The following is a 13,835-nucleotide window of genomic DNA, read 5'->3' as shown; positions in this document are numbered from 1 at the left end:
TCATGAATGAAGAATCCAAATGTTTCATTGAGAGCTAGTGGTCACATGTTTCATCAGAAGTCAGAAAACATTTACTGAAGTTCTAAATGGAGAATTCTGTACCATACTTAAGAAAATGCTCTCTACTGCCTCAAGATGTTTATAATGTTGCTGGGAATGAAGGAGCTACAAAACCTAGACAGGCAAAACTGCTTAACACTTACAGATCAACACAAAGTGAGAACACAGAGGATATAAGGACTTTAGGGTGATAAACAGGATAAAAGAAAGACGGTAGAAGAAAGTGGCAGATAGAAATTTTCTGAAGTGAGGGAGAAGAGAATCACAGAGTGGAGACAGAGCATGAACTACAGTCTGGCAGTGGGAAAGGGGAAGTGGGTGAACTTGGCTGAGGTGGGAAGAGCAGGTCAATCAAGAGCAGAAGGCTCACTGCAGGTGCATGGAACTCTTTGAGGTACAGACTCAGCTGGCTCATAAAGATTGCCAAGCTGCTAGACCAAAACCTCGTTCATTTTACTTTAGGGGAAAAAGAAGTTGATGGGACCTTGGAGTTGTGGGAGGAAAAGAAGCCAAGGGGAATAACTGGTAGTAGAGAAGCTTTACAGCCAGGTGAGAACTTTTGGATTTTAACCTACAGGTAGAAAAGAAACAGTGTAGAATCCTCATCCAAGGCATGAGATGAGGAAAATGGTGGATGGAAGCAATTATTTCAGGTGCTTAAAAGGACTGCTTTATGGAAATAGCCTGAAATGGCCTATTTTCAGGGGTTCAGAGCCATCCTTTCCAAGACCCACTGTGAAATCCTGAAAATAAAGAGAAGACAGGAGAAAACGAGAAGATATTGTTTGAGGATAACTGGCAGAATTTAGTGAACAACAGAATCTAAGTAAAGGGCAAAAGAAGAGAATTAAAATGTTCCAGTGCTAGGGCCTGAGGAAAGGATCCTACGGACGGTAAATGGGAGAAAATAAAATGGATGGCTGGAGTGGAGGATGCTTTGGGCAGTGATGGATCATCCAAACGATTAGGAGTATGGTGTGTGTGTGTGTGTGTGTGTGTGTGTGTGTGTGTGTGTGTGTGTGGTGTAAGGTATAGACATGCAGATTTAGGAGCAATGCCTCTTTTTCCCTAATATTAGATAAGAGCTTACCACATTCATTCAATTACCCAATTCTTTATTAAGCACGTATGTATTAAGTTTACAATAAAACTATGTGTAAGGCTTACAATAAGGAGACAGAAAGTTCTATCACTGAGAAAGGAGGCATGTGGCCTGCCGGCCGCAAGTTTGACATGCTTGGTTTAAACCTTATTGCAACATTACTTAAAGGGTACATTTCATTTTTTGTATTAATTTTCTATTGTTTGCAATTCTCAGACCACTGACATAGCAGTGCTTTCATCAGTGATGGATGTGCCATTTCTACACAATTTATAATCAAGTAATTTCTCTTAGTGTACTTGGATAGCATCTTTTTTTCTCAAATAGCATTTATGCATGTAAATGAAGCCACTGAATAAGATAGCTTTGGGTTACAGCAGGCTTCAGTTTCCACTATGATCAGTCTTGATGGAAAACCATGTGGTTGTCTGGAAGGGATACATGTCTATGTACAGTCTCTGTGCTTCACTCAGATTCTGGCCTTATGGCCATGGTATTGGAACTACCACCAATTATATTGTGGATCCTGCTTGCTTGGGGATGAGAGGAGAAAGGGACATTCACACTTATTTTTCACAAAGCACTGCAGGAATCCAATGGTTGTGGCCTCTGTTCACCATCAATTGAGATATGATGGACACCTGTGGGAGTCGACCTGCAGGCCTGATTTCTTACATCAACTCTCTTCTCTCATGCAACTGAGTCTAAGGAACTGAAGAGGCTCAGGAGATCAGGTAGGCTCAGAATTGAGTCCACTATAACTGCACCATAAGGAAATCAAGTTTTAAAAATGTGGCTGAATTATTTCTTAAACATTAATATAGGGTGAGGCAAAAGTAGGTTTACAGTTGTTTGTATGGGAAATAATACAATAATTAATAAATAATAACATAATAATAAATTCTGTGTTCCCTGTACTCACACTGTAAACCTACTTCTGTCCCTCCCTGTATAAAGCAAAAGGAGTATAAAAAATGGGAGAAGAAATCTCCATGATTATTAAGACCTAAAAACCTACTTTGAAGAAAACTGGTCATGGTAAAGAAAATAAGTTCTTTGAAGTGGTTAAATAAAAAAGTACCCAAAGAACAAATAAACATATGAAAGTCTCTTAATATACCCAAGGTATTACTATATTTATTTCTGACTTTTGGTTACTGAGAAGATATGAAGGATGACAATCTATAACTATCCTATATAATAAAGAGCTAATATGCAAATGGTCATCATGCCCTCATGTCATCACGCCCTCATGCGGTAACTGCTCAGACACTGCGGAGAGAGGAATGGGGACCAGCCGGCACGAATGAGCTCGCAAGAGAGGAATAGGAATCAGCCAGGCATAAATGAGCTCGCAAGAGAGGAATAGGGATCAGCCAGGCATAAATGAGCTCGCAAGAAAGGAAAGGGGACCAGCCAGGCACCAATGAGCACTCAAGAGAGGAATGGGGACCAGCCAGGCTGCGGCCCAGGAGAGGGACAAGCTGCCCGCCCTGTGGTACCGGGTGCCTGCAGCTACTGCCCGGGTGAAGCCGCATGCTCACGGTCCCCTGTGGCTGCGGCCGGCCCTGGTGAAGCAGGCCTGGGTCCTGGGTGCCTGCGGCCGGCCAGAGGGAGGGAAGCCCAGCTCCCAGGTGCCTATGACCAGCAGGAGGAGAGAATCCTATGTCCTGGGTGTGGTGTGAGGTGGTTAGGGGCGATTAGGCCAGCAGGGGAGCAGTTAGGGGTGATCAGGCAGGCAGAAGTGGATAGGGGTGATCAGGCAGGAAGACAGGTGAGCAATTAGGAGCCAATGGTCCCAGATTGTGAGAGGCAGTTGGACATCCCACCGAGGGGTCCCAGATTGGAGAAGGTGCAGGCTGGGCTGAGGGCCCCTCCTCCCCCCATGCATGAATTTCGTGCACAGAGCCTCTTGTTCTTTAAATGGCAGATGCTCCTCTTATTCATGGACACAAAACACTTTTATAAAATGTAACTAAATATTTGTCCAATCAAAAGGCATTTTGTGTTCATTGTTAGATAGTCTCATCCACCAGTCCTGATAACTAAAAATGAGACCTTTTCTTAAGTAGGTTACCTTGTGTGTGTGTTAAATACTTTAAGATGGATTCAGTGTTAAATTTGTAGTGCATGACCTAGTACAGTGGGACCATTATATACAACAATTCTTCTCAGTCCTATTTCTACTTCCTTTAGTAAAAATTTATCAAATTAATGGAAAAATCCTGTTAAATGTTCAGTGTATATTCTCACTTAATTTTTTTCACCATGGTACTATTACTGGTATCACAATGGTTCATTATGTCTTATATAGTACAATCCCATCTTTACTATAGCAGCATTTTCTTTTTGTAAACAGAAATTTGGCTTTTGCAGAGCCATTTCCACCAAACTATAAAAATGCTAATGATGCCCAATTTAGGACATAAACAATTTACTATTGTCCTCCTTTGAGTTTTCCTCTGTTTTCATTTCTCTAATCATAATCCTAAGATACTCTTTCCTAGAAAGCTGTGGGCATGGTTCATTTCATAACAAGTTACAAGTTGACTTTTTCTTTTAAACGTATGTTGATATTATTTTTTGGTAAACTTACAAAGTGTACTGTGTACCTGGCATTTTGCTTGCATGACTGACTGACCCCAACCACTCCATTTCTACTATTTTGCTTTTATCATTGTGCTTCCTCAATTTTCCTTCCATAAAATATTCTTCCTACTTCTATATAACTCTATCTTTTTTATTATTTTTCTTTCACTTATCATATTTAATCCTATTTTTCCTATGAAATGAACATATTTCCTGTGTACATCTTGGTTCAGTGGTTAGTGGTATTTTCATCACTTATTCCATAGTTGGGTTGATGATCGCATAGAGCATATACATTTATCAAACTGATTCACATTCATATGAATAGACTGAAGTTTAAATTGCAAGTGGATTTGTCTTTAGCAACCTGTAAGCATGAAAATGAACAGCCTGCCATTCTTCAACACCATCTCCTCTTCACTTCTGGAGGAAGCCTTGGGAATAATAGGTGTGCTGATTAGCTTTCTACTTTGTTTTCCTTTTGGTTGTCTTTAAGAACATTCATTCAATGTTTAGAAAGAAAATTGTAATTGTAATTTCTTATTTTCTAGTCCCATTTTTATTTCCTTATTATTTTCCAGTTGTACATTTGTTCTCTTTTTAAAAAGTTGTATTTTGTGAGTTATATTTTGAACACACAGAGTCTAAGACAGTGATGGTGAACCTATGACACGTGTGTCAGAGGTGACATGCGAACTCATTTTTTTGGTTGATTTTTCTTTGTTAAATGGCATTTAAATATATAAAATAAATATCAAAAATATGTCTTTGTTTTACTATGGTTGCAAATATCAAAAAATTTCTATATGTGACACGGCACCAGAGTTAAGTTAGGGTTTTTCAAAATGCTGACACGCCGAGCTCAAAAAGTTCGCCATCACTGGTCTAAGATAATTTTTTTTTTTTTAAAAAAGAGAATCTGTAGTAGAAAATGCTTAAGTATCGCAAACAAGGGGAATTTGTAGACTCACAAGGATTAAAAATTATTTTTCTTGTCTTTCTAATTTTGAATATCAGAGATGCTTATTTTTTAAATTGTCTTTCCTTCTCTAAGTAGTATGGAAAATGCTCAAAAAAATTCTGTTTACAATGAAAGATTCAATTTGAGTTATAATACCAGTATTTACTGAGAATCTACTATGTCTAAGTCATTATACTGAGAGAACTTTTTTCACTTAAAGAATTTACACCTAGCAGAAGGATCAGACAAATTGCAGATGATAATGCAAATTAAGCACCAAATTTCATAAAAGCACCACCAAAAAGTTTGTTTGGGTGGGAGGTCTATAGGAGAAATAATGACTTTTGCTGCATGAGAGGTAAAAAGAAGTAGGCAAGAAGGGCTTCATAAAAGTAATGCTATTGAAGATGGGCCTCAAGGATAAATAACATTTGAAAGATGAAAATAAAGATAAAGGTATATACAAGGACCAAGTAAAGAAAACAATGTTTCCAAACACCCTAAATTAATAGGGAAAATGGTTGAAGTCAAAAGTTTTTACTCTGACATAGATTTCTAAACAGTATAGTGATGGTTCACTCCATGGTTCTGAGGTTTAGGAGCTCCCACATAAATGACTTTGCTGCAGATGTGGTCACTGGCTGCTATACCAGGCAATTTGATCCATGTTTCTTTTTGACACACACACACACACACACACACACACACACACACACACACACACTTGTATTCGGTAGAGTAAGATGAACCTAAACACAGAGGCTAGGTTTTCCAATATTGTTTCTCGATTTGCTTTTTCATAACCAAGGTGGGAGCTTAGAAGTTTAATGCATGTGAAGACTGCATCTATCACTTTGTGTTACATTTTTGCCCTCTGAATTACTATTTTAAACATTACTTTGCATAAACACACAAAATATGTCCAAGCTGGAGTACTGATGTTGGATCACTCCTAGAAGTGTCCTCAGCATAGCTTCAAAAATTTATCCTCCTCTCTATAAATCTAGGTTTATTTCATGAAATAGTTATATGGTGTTTTGTCAAGAAAGCAACTGGAAGTAATATCTCATGTTTAATTGGGCATTGTGACTAGAGAAGCAATTCGGTCCAAGACTTTACTATAAGATTGCCAAAGCAACTGGAAATTAGTGGCATATGTAAGACTTTAAGAACTTCACCATTTTGTATTCTCTCTCTCTCTCTCTCTCTCTCTCTCTCTCTCTCTCTCTCTCCACACATACACACACACACACACACACACACACACACACACACACACACACACTGAGTGGCCAGATTATGACCACCTGATGTTTGTAGGCAAATTAGCTATAATTTCATGATGAAGTTGCTAGAGGGTCAGACAATTATAAATTTCTGAATAGCACAACATACCTAAGTATCGTTGCTGAGGCCTGGTGCATGAAATTCGTGCACTGGGTGTGGGGTTCCCCAGCCTGGCCTGTGCCCTCTCACAGTTCGAGATCCCTGTAATTGATCGCCCCAAAGAGGTGGGCCCCACCCACCCATCCAGGGCTCCTTGATGGATTGCCCCAAAGAGGTAGGCTGGAGCCATGGGACCCGCCTTCACATGCGCAGAGCCCAGGACCCCTGGCCTTGTCGTGTGGGGCCGCAGGACTCGCTTCTGTGCCACACACGCAGCGTGAAGCCCCCACCCACCCATGCACACACACAGCCCGCCCACACGCGTGTGCCTGCTGTGCATGCAGCCTCCTGGTGATCACTCCTTACGGCATGAGGGTGTCACGGTGTGAGGGCATGATGACCACATAGGCTTTTATTAATATGAAATATATATGTATACATATGAATATATGTGGTACATAAAGTATTAATCAACACTTCATGAGCACAGTGGCTCAATTTATAACAATATCTGTCATGTATATTAAGTTAATTTGTAGGAAAATATGTAATAAACTAAAGTATAATCTAGCTTCCATTTTCCTAAACACTCAGTCTCTTCTTACCATCCTTCTTTGGTCCTTAGCAAATCAGTGAAAAGTCAGGATTTTTATTATATGTGTATTTATGAAAAGCATACTGAGCTTCCCTTTTCTGATGCTATTAGAGATGGGTTACAGCTTTTCTAACCCAACCTTAGTATTAGGCAAATATATTAGTTAAAATGAACACCATAAATTCATAGTATAAGAATGTACATTCCTTCTCCTTTTTTTTTTTTATTCCTTCTTCTTATAGTTTGAACATGTGCTGTTCAGTACTGAAATGACTCAAATATAATCAGAATTTATTCCTGGGGAGCAAAATCTACACTTCTATATGATCCCATCAGCAATTAACTTTGCCCTAATGGAATTAACACAATGTACAAGTTCAGGAATGGGTAGACATTAAGAGGAAGGGAGAATGAAACTCATTCACTCCCTTGCTAGGTTCTGCAAAACAGCTTCCTTATTCCCACAGTGGAACATTTCTCTTCCTTATTTCTAGCATGGCTAAAGTCAATAGTCCTAAAAATCATCTACATAGAGGTTTTCATTTTTCCTCCCAAAACATAAAGATGAGCTTGTGATAAAAAGATGATGTCTCCTATTCAATTGCAGTATCAGATAGAAAATTTACTAAGCAACATTTTGAAGAAGTACTCACAACTTCATGCTATCCCTCTACCTGTGTCTGTTTCACAGATTTGAGGCTGGGGGGCGGGCACAGCTAGTTTTTCCCTGTTGGTTAGATAGCCTTTCCAGATCAGGTCATTGTTCTCATTACTCTGCTTCTTCCTCTCTCACTGGAGTGTCTTTCTAAAGGCAACGGAGGACCTCTTCAGTGAGATATTGAAGGCAGGGGATGCTTGGAATGATTAAAAGAAACAAAGCTTTCCCATAGCACTTGTCCTTTCTTCTGTAAGGAGATGAGGTAATATATAACCTCCTTTCTGTATTACTACCATAAGGGCCATTTGTGGGAGGAAGAGATGGATTTCTGGGAGTGAAATGCCACTGCATGGCCAGGGCTATTTTCAGAAGGGCTTCTCTTCAATATCCTCAGTTCAGAACTGGTCTCTTTCCTCAGAGCAGTACTTTGGAAAACACCAAGAATCCCCACCTTCCAGGCAAAAAGGAAAGTCATTTCCTTGTTGTTGAAATATATAATGAAGAAAAAAGGAGATGAAAAAAAAAAAAGAGATTCTGCTGATAAAGATGATGCAAGTGAATAACTGTCAAATCCTTCTGCTATTTTTCATGTGGTTTTTGTGTGACACTTCTGATTTTTCCCTCTGCAATTTCTACAAAAACACAACTCACCTGTGTAATCTGGACAGGCAGTTAGTTTGCTTATATATAAATTAAATAGCCTCAAGGGCCAATAGACCTTTGATTCTTGTTAATACCCCAATAACTCCTTCAAGTAGGAACAGAACCTTACCGCAGGACATGGATTCACACTTGCCAAAGAAATCACTGCACGTGTAAATTAGAAACTAATCATCACTTCCTCCCTGGATACAGGGGCAGCTTTGCCTAAGAGTTCATGTTGAAATATATATTTTTATGAAATAGTTCTCACTGTAGTCAGCATCAATTTAGGAGAATGAAACACTGATTCTCAGCTTCAGCACACCAGAAAACCCAAGAGAAGGAAGCACTGAGAAGGAGAACTGACAAAGGCCTGGACCTTGCTTACACTTTGAGAAGCTAATCGTATTTGTAAATTCCTGGTTAAAAACCTGAAAGTTGTCACTGGCAGGCTATTTCTGGGTGTCTTCATCATATATTTTCCCCCTAACGTCTCTCAAAGAACTGAAGGACTTCCCGAGACAAAAATGAACTTGACAATCATGCTGCAACTAAAACAGATCCTGATTCTTTTCGTCACTTTTTAATTCACTGCAGATGGTGCAAATGGATGTTTACTGGCTGACAGGTAATGAGTCTTGTTGTAGATAATAGTGATCGACGGAATCTCATGCCTGTTGACAGCCCAGCATCTCAGCAACTGTATATGGCTACCACCCATTGCTATGCAGCACATACAATATTGTGACAGGATGCAAAGTCAAGTCCACTTACCCCAATAGAAATGATGATTGGTACACCTGAAGCCCACTAGCTCACATGTACCCTGATTGCATTCTCACTGTCCACCTGGGCAGACAGTCTAAGATGTGATCTAATGTCTACTGCTCTAAAAGGAAAATGTAATCTGTTTAAACATCCAAACACTCCTCTTCCCAGGTACCGCCATTCATCACAACTGTCAGTGCTTCTGTGGAAGAGTAATGACCCTCAGGCATGAGATAATGCTCCATAGGGGCCTTATGAATGCCACTGCCAAGCACAGAAATTGATCAGTTTTCAGTGGGGCTGGTATGCGCATTGTGAAAGACCTGCACTTACTCACTAAATTACAAGTGGCTGTTTACTCCTTATACAATAAAGCCTGGGTTAGGGAACCACAGGCCCTGCTGACTTTAATTGTCCCAAACATGTGAGCACTAGATTTGGACCCATCAGTGAGATAGATTTAAACAGCTTGAAACTGAAAGTTGGATCAGAGTCATTCAAAAATACATTGGGAGATAACATAGGCATTGTTGCCTTCTACTCCTTTTTCTTTTCTTTTTTAAATCCTCTCTATCAATGGAAGGTAACAACATCCCACCATCCAATATAAATACAATAAAAAAACAACAACACAGAATAAGCATGCCAGTGAAAAGTTAACTGTTTGTTTCTTTCCTGTGGGCTTCCCTTCATCTCTGAATTTGTTCATGCATTGTTTCTACAAAGTAGGATAAAGATGAACAATAGTTCATGGTATGAACTCATGATTTTCAAAACATCTTCCAACAGGTCTATTTCTTCATCTAACCTACATTGACCTTTTCCTTTAAATCCTCCCTTCTCTCCCAAACTCACCTACATTTACTATCATATGTTCTTCAGAAACAGGAGAACTTGCACTCTATAGACTATTCATTTCTTGGTAAATGCCCTCTCACTATAAAAAATTAACCCAAAGTATATCGCATTTGAAACCTGGATATTCTCTTGTGATTTCTCATTCGATTCTATCTCCCTTAGTTCTACTAGTAATGCTATGTCTCAGGGCTTTTAGATTCTAGAAAAGGTATATTATTTCCTAATGTACCTTTGATTTTAAATTTCTGTCGAATCTTTTGTGTCAGTAACCCTGATATCATTAAACACTAATGACTACAGTTTATTTTTTAGTAAGTAAGTTTTGAAAATTCTGTCACTTTATTAGATTATAATATTTTTTTTAAGCACTGATAGTTGTAATGTAGAGTAGATATAGCCAAAACTGAAAGGAAAATAAAGAATACCTTTCAGGATGCAGCATCCATGTTAAGTCACTAAACACAAGTTGCCCTTGAACCTGAATGAGTTGAATGGCTCAACATAAATGAAGGGAAACCAAATATTTTACTCACATTGACTCATTTTATGTTAATAAAATTTACTAAGTATGAATTCGTGAAATCATTATAGTTAGGAGAGCTCTTTCTACTTGGAAGTTCTCTTTTCCCTTGGCAGTTCAGAGTTATGCCCAACTTAACTATTCTTTTGGTCTTCACAATATTATGATTATTAATATTTCTAGTAATGGGACTCACACTTTCCTGGGAAGAGAAACTTATAATTAGAGAGATCTTAATATAATTAATGAAATTGGGATTTAATCTCATTTTTACCTGAATATGTTGGATAGAACCATTTTATTAGCCTAAAATGTACCTAACTATGACATTTATTAATGCTATTATTTTGGGAAAAATTTTAATTTAAGTCCTAGAAGGTTTAAATGAGATAACACTGGGTTTGTTGAACCATATGAAATTGTCATTTCTGTAGGTAAAAAATGGTTAAATATTGGTAAAGTGAAATGTTCAACCTTTGGTAAGTATTCAAATGTTAACTGCTATCATTGTTAGAGAAATTATTCTCACTCCACAACCCTCTCTTCCTGTTAACATTTCTACCCATGTAGAATGTACTGCTAGAAGTGGTGCTGGGGTGGGGTTGAATGTGCCCACAATTTAAATTTATAATACATAGGCTTTCTTAATTCTTAACATTTCAGCTACTTCCAAATGCTACCACAGAGAAAGCCTGAAGAATGGCCTTAGAAAATTAAACTTACAGAGGCTCATTTTTCTTCTACCTTGATGAACTTCTAACAGAAAAACTTCTAAATGGATATCAAACTCATGGAGCAGGTTCATGAGGACTGTACTGGTTTCCTTTTGCTTCTATAACAAAGTGCCACAAATTAATGGCTTAAACAACAGAAATTTATTATAGTTGTGAAGGTCAGTAGTTCTTAAATGATGGTGTCAGCCAGGCTGCTTAGAAAGAAAGCAGACTCTAGGGGAGAATTCTTCTCCTTGTCTTCTCCAGTAGAGGCTGCCAGCATTCCTTGGCTCATGGCCCCTTCCTCCATCTTCAAAGTCAGCAATGTAGCATCTTTGAATATCTCTCTCTCACTCTCGCTCTCACTCTGATTCTGCTTCCATTGTCACATTTCCTTCTCTGACCCTCCTATCTCTTTCTTTTCCTTAAAAGGATTCTTGTGGTTATGTTAGGCTTACCCAAATAATCCAGGATAATTTTCCTACTTCAAGATCCTTAATTTACATCTGCAAAGTCCCTTTTGCCACTTAAGGCAACACACTCACAGGTGCTGACAATTAGGACATCTTGGGGGTAGAGGGGTCATTATTCTGTTTATCACAAGAACCAAAATATTCCAAGTACACAAATTTCAAATAGCAAGCAAGGTTTTGTCTTGTTTCTTTAAAGCTCATGTCATGGTGAGCTACAAAGAAAGTTTTACATGTACCTTCATATAATTTTTAAAGAGACAGTACCTGACAACTCTCCAGCCTCACTTTTTGGCACATGTATATGGAAACCATCATCTTAGTTTTGGTTTATGGAGTCTTATTTTACCCCCTCCCCTAGTTTCAGTTAATCCTACTTATATTCCTACTTGTCCTTTTTGCAGAATTCATACTGCTATCCCTAGCCAAAGAATTATTAATATGGTAAGTTCTTCCAGCTATACCTTCTACTAACTCTAGGAATAAAAGATACATTTTCTTTAGCCAAGATCCAACCAGGTCAGAGCTCCAACACTTCTCACCACACCTTGCTTGGGCCCCTTCCTCAGGCACTATGTACATCCTGTCTCAATAAGCTAACCAGCATTTACAGGTGTTAATACAAATGACTATCCCATGAAAATTGTCCACCCTCACCTCCTTGCTTCGATAAACGTAACTGTCTTTCCTCTTCTCTCCCCTAAAATGTCTGCTTCCCTGACCTACAACTCCCTGTTCCCGATCTCCAGTGGACAACGGTCCTTAAACATTTAAGCTTCATCACCACGTGCCTATCACGGCAGCATAACATCCTTGTCCTGCTGGAAACTATTCAGCATCCAGAGGACCATCTTTATGCTGATAACACTAAAATATAAAATAATGCCAACAGCTGGTGCTACAAATGGCTTTTAAAAACGATGTTCATTCACTAAAATTCCTCTTGCTACTTTTGACATGAAACACGCAGTCTCTAATTATTCTGATCAAGACGGTGAAATACAAAAACAAACTTTAATTGTGTTTAACAGATATTTAATCAGGACTCACTGAACTACAGATTAAAGCTGAAATTCATAAACCATAATTACCCGATTGTCGCAATCTTTTGGTCCACATTCTCCTTCCGTCTGGGCGTCTGGCACCTTGCCCCGATTTTCTTTTACTGTCTTCTCAGCTTCGTTACTGTTCATGTTTTCCAGCAGAGATTTAGCACAGATTACAAAATATCTGTTCTTGGCAACTTTCTTCATTAGCTTTTTCTCCCCCAACCCCCTTGCAAAGAAGTTTACTCTTTTTTTTTTTCCTACCAGAGTAGCTGGAATACTTAGGGTGCTTTGGTGACACAAACTAATTATATAGTTACCAGGAGATGATACGGTAGTGATAACTAGTTACTGTAGTTATCACATAGGTATCATGCAGTTTCTCCTGCATGCCATGCGGTGTATCCCAGTCACCATGTAATTACTTCATGTCACTGCTGCACTATTTTATGGGAAATGCTCATCTCATCCTAACAAAACATTTCCCACCATATTTGGGGGGAAAATGGAAGTGGAAGTCTTAGTTCTCATTTCCAGTCCTGCTCATTCCCAGTAAGATGTTGTCATGTGAATTTAAGAGGAACACCTGTCCTCTCCTGAAAATTTGCTTTTACACGGAGCAACTCTGCTTTCTTTCGCTTCATTCCACCCAGGTGAGTGAAGTAATTACCAACAATACATACATCTTCTCTTTTGTTGTTTAAAAAAGCAAAGAAACAAACAAACAAAAAACACCAAAGAGAAAACAAACCAACCAATCCAACTCCACCCTATTTACTTAAGATTCGTTTTGTCTAGCACTTCCTCCCCGCCACTCTTCCCTTTCAAATCTCAGGCACATTTGTTTTTTCCTAGAATTATGGTGTAAATCATTCTTAACAAGCTCGCTTGAAACTTGTCTTGCTCAGTAGAAATGCATAACGGCCCCTGTAATGGAAACGCAGGACGGGAAGCCTGAACCTCTTTCTATTTTTTTGGGCCACTCTTCAGAATGGCCCGCGGTGTTTCCCTGGCAGTGCTGTAACTAACCCCTGTGTCACACAGCTAGGATCACATCACAGACCACAGCAGGAGGATAAAGAGAAGGCACTGGCAGAAGAAGAGGTGGGTGGTTCCTTTGTTCCCTCCAGTTGGGCAGACAACCCTATGAAGCAAGGACTGTAGTTACTACTTATTTATCTCAAGCTGATGGCTTGAAGTCTGACCTCACTGAGACCTCTAGATATGACATCTCCCCTGAGAGTTCTAGTTTAAAACAGCACAGATGAAAGCTCGTTCCAATTCTGCTTTTATTAGTCACCTCCCTATCTGATAGCTGCCCCTTCAATTGTACACTTAACTCATCATGTTGGGGTAAAAAATCACCCTCAGAGTTAGAAGGGCTGCTAAAATTGCTATCCCATTCTAGAGTATTGTTCTTCAATCACACAGTCTCCTAAATACAGTTGACAGCCTTTGAGATGCAAA

The 13,835-nt window shown here is 39.0% G+C and overlaps 1 protein-coding gene across 15 annotated transcripts in view; it reads right to left on the bottom strand.

Moving 5' to 3' along the window:
• Positions 1 to 13,835, bottom strand: part of ZBTB20 (zinc finger and BTB domain containing 20) — an 874,980-nt gene that overhangs the window by 212,349 nt on the left and 648,796 nt on the right. The window contains exon 6 of one of the 15 annotated variants that reach the window (XM_081085637.1): positions 12,414 to 12,507. The exons of 13 other annotated variants lie outside the window; for them this stretch is intronic. The gene's annotated coding sequence lies outside the window, so the exon portion shown is untranslated. Of the gene's footprint in view, positions 1 to 12,413; positions 12,508 to 13,835 lie in introns of those variants that run through there. One more of the 15 variants, XM_081085642.1, reaches the window with a different exon arrangement.

The sequence above is a fragment of the Myotis nattereri genome (genome assembly GCF_964212035.1).
Source record: "Myotis nattereri genome assembly, chromosome: 3".
NCBI lineage: Eukaryota > Metazoa > Chordata > Mammalia > Chiroptera > Vespertilionidae > Myotis > Myotis nattereri.
The sequence above is the reverse complement of the archived record's forward strand: the minus strand, read 5'-3'. Positions and strand labels throughout refer to the sequence as shown.